The sequence below is a fragment of the Callionymus lyra genome, chromosome 1 (assembly GCF_982586985.1).
Source record: "Callionymus lyra chromosome 1, fCalLyr1.hap1.1, whole genome shotgun sequence".
Lineage (NCBI taxonomy): Eukaryota > Metazoa > Chordata > Actinopteri > Syngnathiformes > Callionymidae > Callionymus > Callionymus lyra.
Window position 1 is genome coordinate 33693973 of NC_141818.1, and position 12435 is coordinate 33706407.

The following is a 12435-nucleotide window of genomic DNA, read 5'->3' on the forward strand; positions in this document are numbered from 1 at the left end:
ATACTTTTAGTATTAGTTTTGATAACTTATTCCCGACCTCACAATTCATATTTGATCTTCAAAATGTTTTTTTTCTTCTTCATTGATGCATTGCCTGCTTCTCCACAATCCTCTGTAAATATGAGCTTAGAGCACTGTTGAACAGTCATTAACGGGTTGTTTGTTTAAAGGCTGAAGGTCTTGATACCATTAGGTTTCCCATTCTTCCCAAATGAACACCAGGGTGTGATAGCACAGCCGAGAGACAACAATAGGCTTCTTCTAGTGAAAACATGAACCCAGACGAATTAAATTGCGAGGTTTCATGTACACAAAATGTTAGTTTTTTAATAAACTCCAATATATCGAAAGTCTATATATATGAATCCAAAGTTTATTTTGATTTAAATTGCATTTCATAGTTATGATTGAATCTAACTTCCTGCTCTTGAATAGTTTGTTTTGTTGGTACCAGCTTTATTCTCACTAAAGTACCTCAGATTTCCAAATGGAAAAAAGTAATAGAAGACTTTCACGTATATCTTGAATTTCCGACTTTTACAATTGCGTATGTGTCAGAGGCAGAGGACATTTTCAAATTAAAATCAATTGGTGTCAAACACAAAACTCTGTGGCATGAAACAAATCATGCGACAGAATGCATTTGATCCGTATTGTTGACTCAACAAGGGAATGCTAATCCAAAAGGCTGTTTAAACAAAGACAGCAAATGGTGACAAATGTTTATCCAAGTTTGACTTAGTGTGGCTAATTAATTTTTTGACAAATAAAAGAAATAATGAAAAATGCTCTTTCTCTTATCTTAACACTATTAGCTAAAATGAAAAAAAAAAAAAAGAATACAGTGGTTTTCTTTCCTTTCCTCGTGGAAAACGAAAAAGAGACTTTATTAAGAAACATACACATGTTGAAGAAAAAGGCAAATCAAGATCAAAGAATTGGAGTACACTTAACCAAATAGTTACCAAAATAAACCATAGCCAAATTCTAGCACTTAAAATCAAGATCGGGGAAATGGTGAGCCCTGAGGGGGCTACATAAGTGGATTCTGGAAACACCAGGAATAACCATGTTTTGCACCCTTGGCAGAAGGATGGCTGCGGTTCGCTGCCAACAGCCAGAAATATATTTGCTAGCTCGCATCACAGTTGTGGGGCAATCACTTGCTCTGCAGAGTGAAGCTCCCCTGATGTTTAAAGTGTTCCCGCACTCTTTGTGAGGATAGGCAGTGTTGGGAAAGTTCAACTTTCTACGTGAATACATGTGTATATATTATATAGCGCAGATTTATCTTTTATTCCATTTAGATTTTCTTTCTCGTTTTTATTTCTGGGTGTTTTTATTTCTCTTGCTGCTGTTAAACCGAATTTCCCCTCGCGGGACTAATAAAGGTTTTCTGATTCTGAAGTAGTTCAAAGTTAAGTCCACCGATTTTAAAACCAAATCTTGAACTAATTAAGTTCATAATTCAAATGTTCCCCACTCCACTCTTTTGTTCGATATGTTGCGATACGCTTTTTTCAAAATTATTTCCAATGGCCATTGATAACCAATTATTATCTGTTTAAACATTAAAAACATGGATAATTTTTTATTGTCCCATCAAAAACTATATAACAATTATCGTCAGTCTTGTAAGAAAATAAAGAAATTTAATTAGGTGTTATCGAAATCATCACAGCATAGAATGAAATAAATATGAAAATAATACAAAAATACAATCACATAACTGACTCATACATTAAAGTGGGCTTGTATTTACTGAAGAGTTCATGATCCACTTCATCTCATTTTGAACCCTATAGAACCAGGTTTACATCTAAGAACTCCATTCAGTCACAGTAGTATTGATGCGTTAATGGGCGTTAGATTCTTTTTTTTAAGTCAGCGGGAAAGTCTCCACATGAATGAAAGGTTTTTTCCATCCTCTTCGACCTTGTCATGAAACTGGAATAGAAGATTATAGGAAGAATCTTTGATACTTTGTTCAGTGTCTCGACTTCATGCTGCTATAGCTTCACCTGCTGCTCTTTGTTTTGATGACGTAAGGAAGTGACCTGGAGTGTCTTTTAGACTAGTTTCTGCGGCTCTGTAGAAATCTGGCAACCTACTGGGTGAAGATGAACTGTGAGAGTAAGATGTTCACGGACACCAGAATGAACTTGTTCACAGAGGTGTTGATCAGGAAATCAACTAGTTCAGGCACAACCCTGCTGCTAGATTTACTCTACTGTCATTGTTATGGTTGTACCACTGGTTGTTCTCTCTCAATCTGTTTGTTTTCTTAACTGTTGCTTTAGTAATTGGTGTTTTTCCATTTTCCATTAGGCCTAGGTTAAAATATTCCTACTGAGGAGTAGAAGAGAAATAACTTATACGACATAAAACCATATACTAAAATATAAGGGTAGGAATTAAGGACACAGCAATTGATCATCATCATCCCAATCTAGTATTTATTCTAACTAAAATTTACCACACTTTTCTAAAAAACCCTCTGCATGACACTCCGGCGGCTCAGAATTGTAACCGCTGCAACAGGCTCCTCTCCATGCACTGCAAAACAGATTTTTTAAGACGTTATTTTTTCCTATGCAGCCACAGGATGCTACAATGGATCTCCGCCTAATGCTTGACAAACACTTTTTACTATTTGTTGTCTTTTATATGTATTAATTGTATTTGTTGTTACTATTATTTATTGGATGTTTGTATGGTTGGATGTGTTATTGCTGTTGGACAAACTAATTTATTGTCTGGGGGATCAATAGAGTATCTCACTGTCTGTCTGTCCAAATAATAATAATAATAATAATCCAATAATCCATCCATCCATCCATCCATCCATCCATCCATCCATCCATCCATCCATCCATCCATCCATCCATCCATCCATCCATCCATCCATCCATCCATCCATCCATCCATCCATCCATCCATCCATCCATCCATCCATCCATCCATCCATCCATCCATCCATCCATCCATCCATCCATCCATCCATCCATCCATCCATCCATCCATCCATCCATCCATCCATCCATCCATCCATCCATCCATCCATCCATCCATCCATCAACAGGGCAAGATTACATCGCTGCAAAAGTTGTACTTTTCTAAACTTTCAACCAAAAGGATTTCAATTTTAACCGAAACAGTCGAGTTTGAGATCAAATATGTGGGTCCTCCAAGGCTAGCAGGGCTAACGCTAGTCTGTCCGATGATAAGACATAGATGCCTCTTAAGATGTTTAAAAAAAAAGGATGAATATTTTTTAAGATACATTATTCATCCTGTGGAGGCTCCGTTGTTAAGTGATCATTCACTCAGTTGGCATTTGGTTTGTGGTCATCCCTGAACGACTTATTATATTAAACTATGAAATTGTATTGACCTTTTTATTTCATCCGAGTCAGTTCCAGTACACTGTGGGCACTCAATCTTGGATTGTGCTGCATCTCCTTCTTCCATTATTATTCAATAATATGAATAATAGTAATTCAAATTGTTATTTCAAATGTAGCTTCCAAAAAAATTCATCTTCATTATTAACTCTTTTTTTGTTTTGTTTGCATACAAGAACCCAAAAGAAGATAGGATTGGATTTAAAAAATGGATATGAGGTTTGATAAAAAATATTGTGTACAACTTACTCATCTCGTTGTCCTTAGCTTATCCGGGTTTAGGTCGGGGGGGCAGCAGCTTCAGCAGGGAGGCCCAGACTTTCCTCGCCCCGGCTACATTATCCAAGGGGGGATACCGAGGCATTCTCAGACCAGCTGGTAGACTTGGGGAGGAACCAGACAAAGAAAAGCTTAAAAACCCCTTACGATAAAAAATATCGACAAATTTGACTATTCCAAAAAAAACTACTGTAGCCTCTGTATCTGAATGTATTGTTATTTTCCTAGAGGATCAATAAACATCTGTTGAAATGAAGAAACAATTTTTCCAGAGATATTTCAATGTTGGCACAATTGCACCATTAAAAACATGGTCTTACCAGCAGCATCCCGTTGTTTTCCATTTGCCAGACCTCGACATGGAGGTTTGTGTCCTGCTGTGCGAGATCCTACCGAGCCGAGACAAGAATATGCCCGTCTTTGAGCGAGACAAATGGAAACCGGCTTGCAAGAGCCCGAACTATATTGATCTTTCCATCTGTCTCCTGTGAAAAAAAAAGAAAAAAAGAACAGATCCAGGATAACGCCTGCAAAATATCATTGTTTCTACATGTGAAAGCGAGAGAGAGAGCGAGATAATTGAGAAACTAACTTAAGGATGTGAGGGAAAAATATTATAGTATTATATTATTATTCATCGTATTCTTTTTTTTTTTACTTTACTTTAGTTTTTTTGGACCTTTCAACACATTTAAATGTGTATCATCAAACTTACACCGTTTATTTTACAAATTACTTTAATTAAGACTTTTATATTTAATTAACATGCAAATATTCATAGCATTTGTACATTTTACTCCAGTGATGACTGAGGACGAGGGGATACAGTTGAATCCAGCAGATTGTAAAACTGATGTTTAGACATATTTTGGTTTCAAATTAAATGAAGGATGTTATGACTTTGTCAAGAGTCATGTGTTCTGTAAATTCTGCAACACCAGAGTCAAGTACTTGACAATACTACATATATTTTGTTGTTCCTACAGTACCGCAATATGTCGTATAGTCGTTTTGCCAGCTTCTTGCCAATACACACCAGAATGAAATAAATATCTTCAGGAATTATAGGTGTTTTTTTAAGAACCGTTGGTGGTTTCACATGACATGACATGGAAAGATAACGTAACATAATTTTGTAATGAACATTCAAATCACAGAATCCTTGATCAGGAAATCATCTAGTTCAGGCACCAACCCTGCTGCTAGGTTAACTCTACTTTCATGTTATGGGGATTTTCCACAGTTGTGCCACTGGTTGTTCTCTCTTAATCTGTTTTAGTTTTTTTAACTGTTGCTTGAGAAATTGGTGTTTTTCCATTTTCCATTAGGTTAAAATATCCCCACTTAGGAGTAAAAGACACTTGCTATTGAGAAATTACTTATCATACATAAAACCATATAATAAAATATGAGGGTAAGAATTAAGGACACTTGATTGATCAGTAGACTTATCATCATCCCAATCAAGTTTTTATTTGTACTAAAATTTCCAATACTTTTCTAAAACACCATGCACTGCAAAAAAGATTTTTAACATAATTTTGCAATAAACATCAAAATCAATAAAAGAAGCAAAAAAGCCGTTATCATCTACGAAGACAATTGCATCAGAAATACCGTCAGTCTTTCTCTGACGTGTCCTTGGGAATACTTTGTTGTCCGCAACTGTCCAGCTCTTCCCAAGGCTTTCCCGGTTCAGCTGAGAGACATCAACGCTCTGTGTTTCATTCTTGTTTGTTACGGTGATGGACAGACTGCCGGGGTTAAGGAGGCATCTCCACGGATGATCATTTGAGGATGAGGATGGAGGAGTGAAGGAAGAGGAAGGGGGTGGATTTGGGTCATCCATCCAGAGTAATGGACAGAGATCAAAGAAGGTGAACGAGGCAGGGCGGATGGAAGACTGTAGAGCAGCAGCGAGGTTGAAATTGAAACGGCTGTGATGTATGGTTTAGAAGCAGTAGCTCTGACACAAAGACAGGAAGTGCAAGAAGCGACAGGGATAGAGGATGCTTTGGGGTGAGACTAGAAAGGTTAGAAAAAAAAAAGAAGGTGTTTTATTTAAGCCTATAAAGTGAGCGAGTGAGATTTTCGGCGTGTAAAAAGACGTTTCGCTCGCAAGCGACTGTTTTAGTAGTTGAGCAAACATATTTTGTGTTTAATTAATCTCATTTTACGCACTTGCCAAGCTTCTGAACAACGCTGCATGCGTGCCAAAAAGCCGACTAATTCCAGGGACCGTAGAAAAAGTGTTGCATTCAAGTGTATCAAAGTGTTTCAACCTCTCACTGTCAAGTTAAAGGATATTGTTTAATTGCATTTAATGTACTTAATTTTTAGTGATTACTAATTATTTATTTACATGCCATGTTTTGTTATGTAATGTCTCTAATTTTACTTACATGTATTATGTCTTATTTTATGAATCTCTTTTTATTTATTTCGCATTATTTCATTATTATAGTCTGTAATGCCACCACAACCGTGTTGTGATACAGTTTTATGATTCCGAATCAAGATTTTGCTTTAGGTTAAATGTTTTATAAGCTAATGTAAGCAACACACTCAATTGGCTAACCACGGGTTAACACGGTCAGTATAGTACTGAAATGATTGGGATTGTAATGTCTTAACAAAGCATTAAGAAAATTCATTAAAGGAAGAACTTTCAGTTGTTGCTGCTGCTCAATCCACATTTTTAATGAAGCATTTTGAATAAATGCTTGCTAAAGCAAGTTGCACTAAAGTTCCGATACTCTTAACTCTCGTGTTATCTCAGGGTCAAGGTGACCCGAAGGCCCAGAGAAATGTTGCATCTAATTATTTTTTTGCTCAAACAAAACGCCATAAGGAAGAGCAGACATTAGAGGAAAGTGAAAGTCAGCTTAGGAGACAAGATAGCAAGTTGCTTCCAAGATAATTGTCTTATGTTTTTAAATGGTTATCTAAGATGTGCTTTATCCCTGAGTGCACATTATCTTAACCTAATGTGTCTCACTGCTACAGGAAAGTCACCTGTTATTCATAGAGTGTCAAGCTGCCTATTTTCATCATGCTGCAGGTGAAGTGTAGGTCACGCCTGTCAAAGTGACAAGTAATTACAGCAATCATAACATTCTCTTTCTTGCCCCCTAAAAAAAGCAGCGACGGTATATTTTTGTATAATATTCAAGGATATTGGAATGACTATTTTTTTCCAGGTTCGAAAAAAGTGATACAAAATAATCATTAGACCGATAAGTAAATCAAACATCTGAAAACGACTGCTCCTGATCTATTTTGGTCTATTTGAAAAGGATAAATAGATCACAATTAAAACAAAAGGGGCGAGCGATAGCTCAAATTGTGGCACCACAAACATATTTTTAAAATCAGGGGTGGAGAGTTGACTCCTCATTAAGACACAATTCTAACTAAACACAAAAGGAAAAATAAACATCACAAAGGGATAAATATAAAAATTGTTGCTTGAGTTCAGCATGAGAGCTGACTCAAGCTGTTAAAAAAAGGGAAAAGAAATATCTAAAAACAACTACCCAGTGTCAAGTTAAATCACTTGCTGACGCCCTTCGAATGCAAATTATCATTTATTCCATTTTCATGCTCGTCCTTTGTTTTTCCCTAAGAGAGCGTCTTTGATTTCCTTTGACCTTGTATACTCCGCTTTAGTGTTCTCTGCTGTCTTAAGAAGCCAGACTTTAACCGGTCGACACCAAATGCATGTTTAAGCATCTCCCTTTTTTTTTTTCCTAAAATAAAGTCTTTAAAGAAATCAACCAGGGAATGCACTTTACAGGGAATATAGGACAACTACAAATAAATCAAAGCTCTTGAAACTTGTTTTACTGATACTTTTCCCATGCATTTGAATAGAAAATTTAAGGTCAGCTTGTAGTTGTGCATATTCATATGAGATACAAATAAACAAAAGGAATAAATATCCACCACTGCCTCCTCCTTTCAGCTTGATGCAAATGTTACTCACCCCTTTTATTTTCCTCATTGTTGCCGCATTATCTCTGCGTTTACCTCAACCAGGTATTTATTACCAAAATTAGCTAATGTTATTATTAAAAGGCAGCTTATATCAAAACCCTATTCAAGAGTCAGAAAAACAGAGATAAAAGAGAGAAAAAATATGTATTTTTTAAAATGATTGATTAATCAACATTCGGTTCATGTTTATTTCGTCCTTTTTTTTCTTTGTGAAACTTTTGTGAGACTTCGATGTGCTTTTAAACCAAGGGTATTGATTTCCCATCAGGCAAAAGCAACAAAATGACTATATTATTAAAATAAAAAAGAAATCAGCTCTTTGGTAGAGGTATGTGCTGGAAAAAGTGTAATTTTCTTATGAAAGCTTTTTTTTCTTTTTTATTCAGATTTTCTTCCACTGTCTAAAAAAAATATCCATTCCATCTACCTACTGAGAAATAACAGATGCAGGAAAAAGCCTGTTATATAACATAAAAAAATAGATATATCATATATGCATGAGAAAGCAAGATGTATCCCAAAGACTTTGATTCCTTTTTTTTTTTAATAAAATAAATTTAAAAAGCCAAAGGAACCATTGAATCCCACAAGATCCAGACGATGTCTGAGGACAAAAGGATACAGCCAACCAAGCTAATTTATAATGTCATCAATAACTAAAGACAACAATCTCTTCGATCTTATTGTATTGATTTCTGTTGAAATAAAATTATGGAGCCCCAGATATGACACTGTTTCTCTGAATTTGTTGGAGTAAAAGAGAGATATCATATTGTATTTTGATGTATTATGATTATCATATTCTGGTCTTTTTTATGCGCCTCTTACTCAGTTAGATGCATATTCTGAATCCCTAGAAAAGACAATTAACCAGGCGTCTTGGAGAATAAAGTTTTTATTTTTATTTAACAAAATGAACAGCAGAAATGATATCTCCTGAACAACAACACCATAAGTATTAAGTATGAGTATAGTAATAACTATAAGTAGTCTATAATAGTTATATATTCCGATTTTGAACAAAATACAATGTAATTGTACTCTAACAAATGGTAGAATCATTATGTTGTACATTCGTTAGAATGAACTCTCTGGTGTTAATTATATGAGAATAAAAACAAGGAATAGTAAAAGAAAAAAAAAAGTTATTTAAGGTTCAGTTGTTCCTCAAAACAATGCAAAAAATATATAACTAGCTACATCACAATATGAAATGATTGATCCCAGTTTCTTCGGACGAGAGGCAGGGGACACCCTGGACAGGACGTCACACACAAAGACATACAACCATTCGCACACACACTCCTACCCTGAGACAATTCACCCTTAATTTCTCAATCAACCTGTTGTTTTTGGACTGTGAGAGGAAACCAGAGTGCCTGGAGTAAACTCACAGAACACGTGGAGGGTCGTTGGCTCCCTCCCGACTGGAAGCGAACCTGCAACCTTCTTGCTGTGCGCCACAGTCACTAAAAAAGATAAGCAACAATCCCTAAATCGTAGGAGGGCTTGTTAACAAGATGTGTCCAGGGTTCCCTTGACTTTTGCCCCAAGTAGCTGGGATAGGCAAACATGTAGGTTCATAAAAAAAAAGCACTAAATATGTACAAGACTCCGACTGGCACTTTAGTTTGCTAAACATCCGATGTTAACTGCGGCAGCGAAAACAAACGCAAACGTAACGACAACAGACGTGCTCCTATCAACACACTCAGTGGCACTTGGCCTGACCGTGCAAACAAACAGATGCACTAACGGTATCTTGTGGCACGAGAGGTCATGTGTATGTAAACACACACATAGCAGACACACACACACACGCCCACACACACATTTGATCAGAGACTGTTGCAGTGTCACCTCCCAGGCTCAACCCCCCCAGGGAGTTCGCTTTCTGTCACCGATGCCGCTGTGCAGACAGTCGCTGTCGACTTCTGTGTGTGTCTTTTTTTGTGTGTCTGTCTCTCCTTGCGTGTCTCTGAATTACAAACGCCGAGGAGATTGACGCGTCCGACATTTTTTAAAGAAGTGAATCCATCAAATCATTTTGTTTCAGGTATTTGAATAGAAAGTAAACAGTTCAAGTATAGTTGGCAAAAAAAAAAAGCTGACAGTCAACTCTCTGGAAAAAACAAAAAAACTGTCCCTTAGCTATAGTTCAAAGTATCTAATTTTACATCTAGCTCTATGGTTTTGGCTACATGAAGCAAAAAATAATAGCTGAGTGCACTGAGCGTTTTGTTTCCCAGCAGAGGAAGTCGGGCTTCTTTTTATCTCTCGCGTAAAGCCCTGGGAACTGTCGCTTCTTTACGCAAAACAACAAAGAATTTGTCTTTTTCGTCCCTCTGTTTTGACATCTCCAGGCAAAATGCAACTGCTGAGCTAATGGTGTGGTACGCGATAAAATGTAGGTTTATAAGGGATTAGTTTACTGTCTGTGTCCCACACACACACACACACACACACGGAAGATTCCCCAAGTTTAGCGATGCATTAATGGTGTTTACGACAGCTTTGAGTGGAGATTATGGCGGCTCCTGCCCCCTGCTTGCTTGCACTCCCCGTCACCACACTGCTACACACGGGGGACTCGCGCCCACCAGAATGACGGGGGGTTTAGTTAAAGACGGGAATTCACTAGGACAGATGGTCAGGTTACTGAGATTGGTTGGTTGTGTGTGTGTGTGTGTGTTTGTGTGTGTGATGAGAAAGAAACGGACAGTGTGTGTACTTTTCAGGATCCTGACCTGTCAGGAAAGAGCGAGCAGTCGGGCGTGTGACAGTGGCCAGGAAGCAAACAGGTCAGAGTTTAAATGAACGTTTTTGGTGACTTTGCAAGAGAATAAAGTCAAGGAAAAACAACTTTTTCAACCCAATTTTTTAATTGACAGAAAGATATGCTACAATCCTAGTCATATGGCTTTCAAGTAGAGGTCTGTCATCGTTGTATAAAACAAAAATGATGTCAAAATCGAATTCCCCTCAGACTCCCTTATCCATTTAACCGATACAATGTCCCGAGTCTAGGATCATGGAATAGTTGACAATAACAATCGACCACACACTGATTAAACTAGCATGTAGCGATGATCTGATGAAGCTTCATGAAACGGTGTCATTATTCCTAGAGTCCACTAGATGGCGGTCTCTGCAGCTCATTTTTTCAACTGATGGTGCCACCTACTGACCCCTTAAGCACATGACACTGCTTCATGAAGGTTCATAAGATACTACTATAATATATATTTAAACATTAAATACGTTTGGAAATAAATAAATCACTCAAAAATGTTAATAATAATAACCATAATACATTAAAAACATCTCATTTTGTGCATAAGATAAATATTGAAAATTTGCCAGAGGGGTTTTATCTTTAAATTCAGCGGCTCTTGACTGTAGTCGAACAATCGAAAAAAAGAGAGATGGTGGTTTATGTTGCATAATAAGTCATGATTCCACTGTTTTAGTACATGCATCGTAAACTTTATTCCACGTGTTTTCTAAGCTCATGCCGAGCCCATAGACTTTAGAGAGTCTAGCTCAGGTGCACGTTCAGTTTTAACGCCCACAAGTGTCCATGATAAAACTTACCTTCAAATGTTACTCTTTTGCAGGGAGAGTTTTTAAGCCAGGTGTTTGAAATAAAGTTACCTGTGCCCAGGTTGTAACCAGTTATAAATGTTTATTTTAATTATATTATATAACACTTTATTGTAATGTCTATCGTTTCAATTTATTGTCTGAATTTAGATTATTTCCTTTATTCTGTATTGTCACCACAAACAAAAACAATTCAATTATTATAGACTGTCTATTATATATTTACACTATATAAATACATTTATGCATGATCTTTTTCCCATATATTTTGAGGAGTAAATGGAAAAAAAAGACAGTATAACAAGATCTAACTACATTTTGACATGTTCAAAGCTGTTAAAGAAGAGTTCCATTAAGATATAATAGTTTTGACAAAATGAAGAAACGTGGATAAAGGTTCATGAAGCAGTGTCATTATTCCTAGAGCCCACTAGATGGTGGTATCTGCACTATTTACCTTTGTTTTGAGCAACTTATTTAATAAAACAGTACATCATTTTTCAACTGATGGTGCCACCTACTGACCTCTAAACAAAATGACACTGTTTCATGAAGCTTCATCAGCCCATCACTTTCAAAGCTCTATATTATACAGCAGTGAGTTCCATCATATCAAGAAGGTATGTTCTACTGCAGGACTCCTGATTTCCTCCCTCGGTCCAACATTTAGGCGGTGGTATAAGTCAATGCTTAAGGTAGGGATGGGTTAGTGAAGCTTCAGGAGGCAGTGTCCTCTATTCTAGAGCCCAATAGATGGCGCTCTCTGCTCTGTAATGCCTTTTAAACAAGAATACTATTGAAACCTAATATTGTTTATTAAACTAAGGGCACCACCTACTGAGCTCTAAAAACAAGACACTGCTTCATGAAGCTTAAATTCACAAGCCTTACCCTTTTGCTAGTCCCAAAAACAAATGTGCTTGGGGTATCCCTTGTGTTGTCTCTGGGTGAACGACCCTAAGTAGATTTGTTTTCGGACCTTCTTGACCCTGAGATGATGCAAGGGTTCTTGGTCCAAGACCACACGTTCTGTGGATCTTTGCTCAATGCAGAATTGGATGTTTCTAAATGCACTTTTAATTTGGTTTAATATTTGTTGACCGGAACTGAATCTTGGTCTCTGAGGGCACTTGGCATCTCAAACCTCATCTCT

The 12435-nt window shown here is 36.9% G+C and overlaps 1 long non-coding RNA gene across 1 annotated transcript in view; it reads left to right on the forward strand.

The window, feature by feature from the left end:
• LOC148089165 (uncharacterized) overlaps positions 1 to 8823 on the forward strand; it is a 143929-nt gene extending 135106 nt beyond the window's left edge. Inside the window, exon 3 of the long non-coding RNA XR_015713174.1 lies at positions 8808 to 8823. This is a non-coding gene — a long non-coding RNA (uncharacterized LOC148089165). The remainder of the gene's footprint in view (positions 1 to 8807) is intronic.
• The last annotated feature ends 3612 nt before the right edge of the window (positions 8824 to 12435 follow it).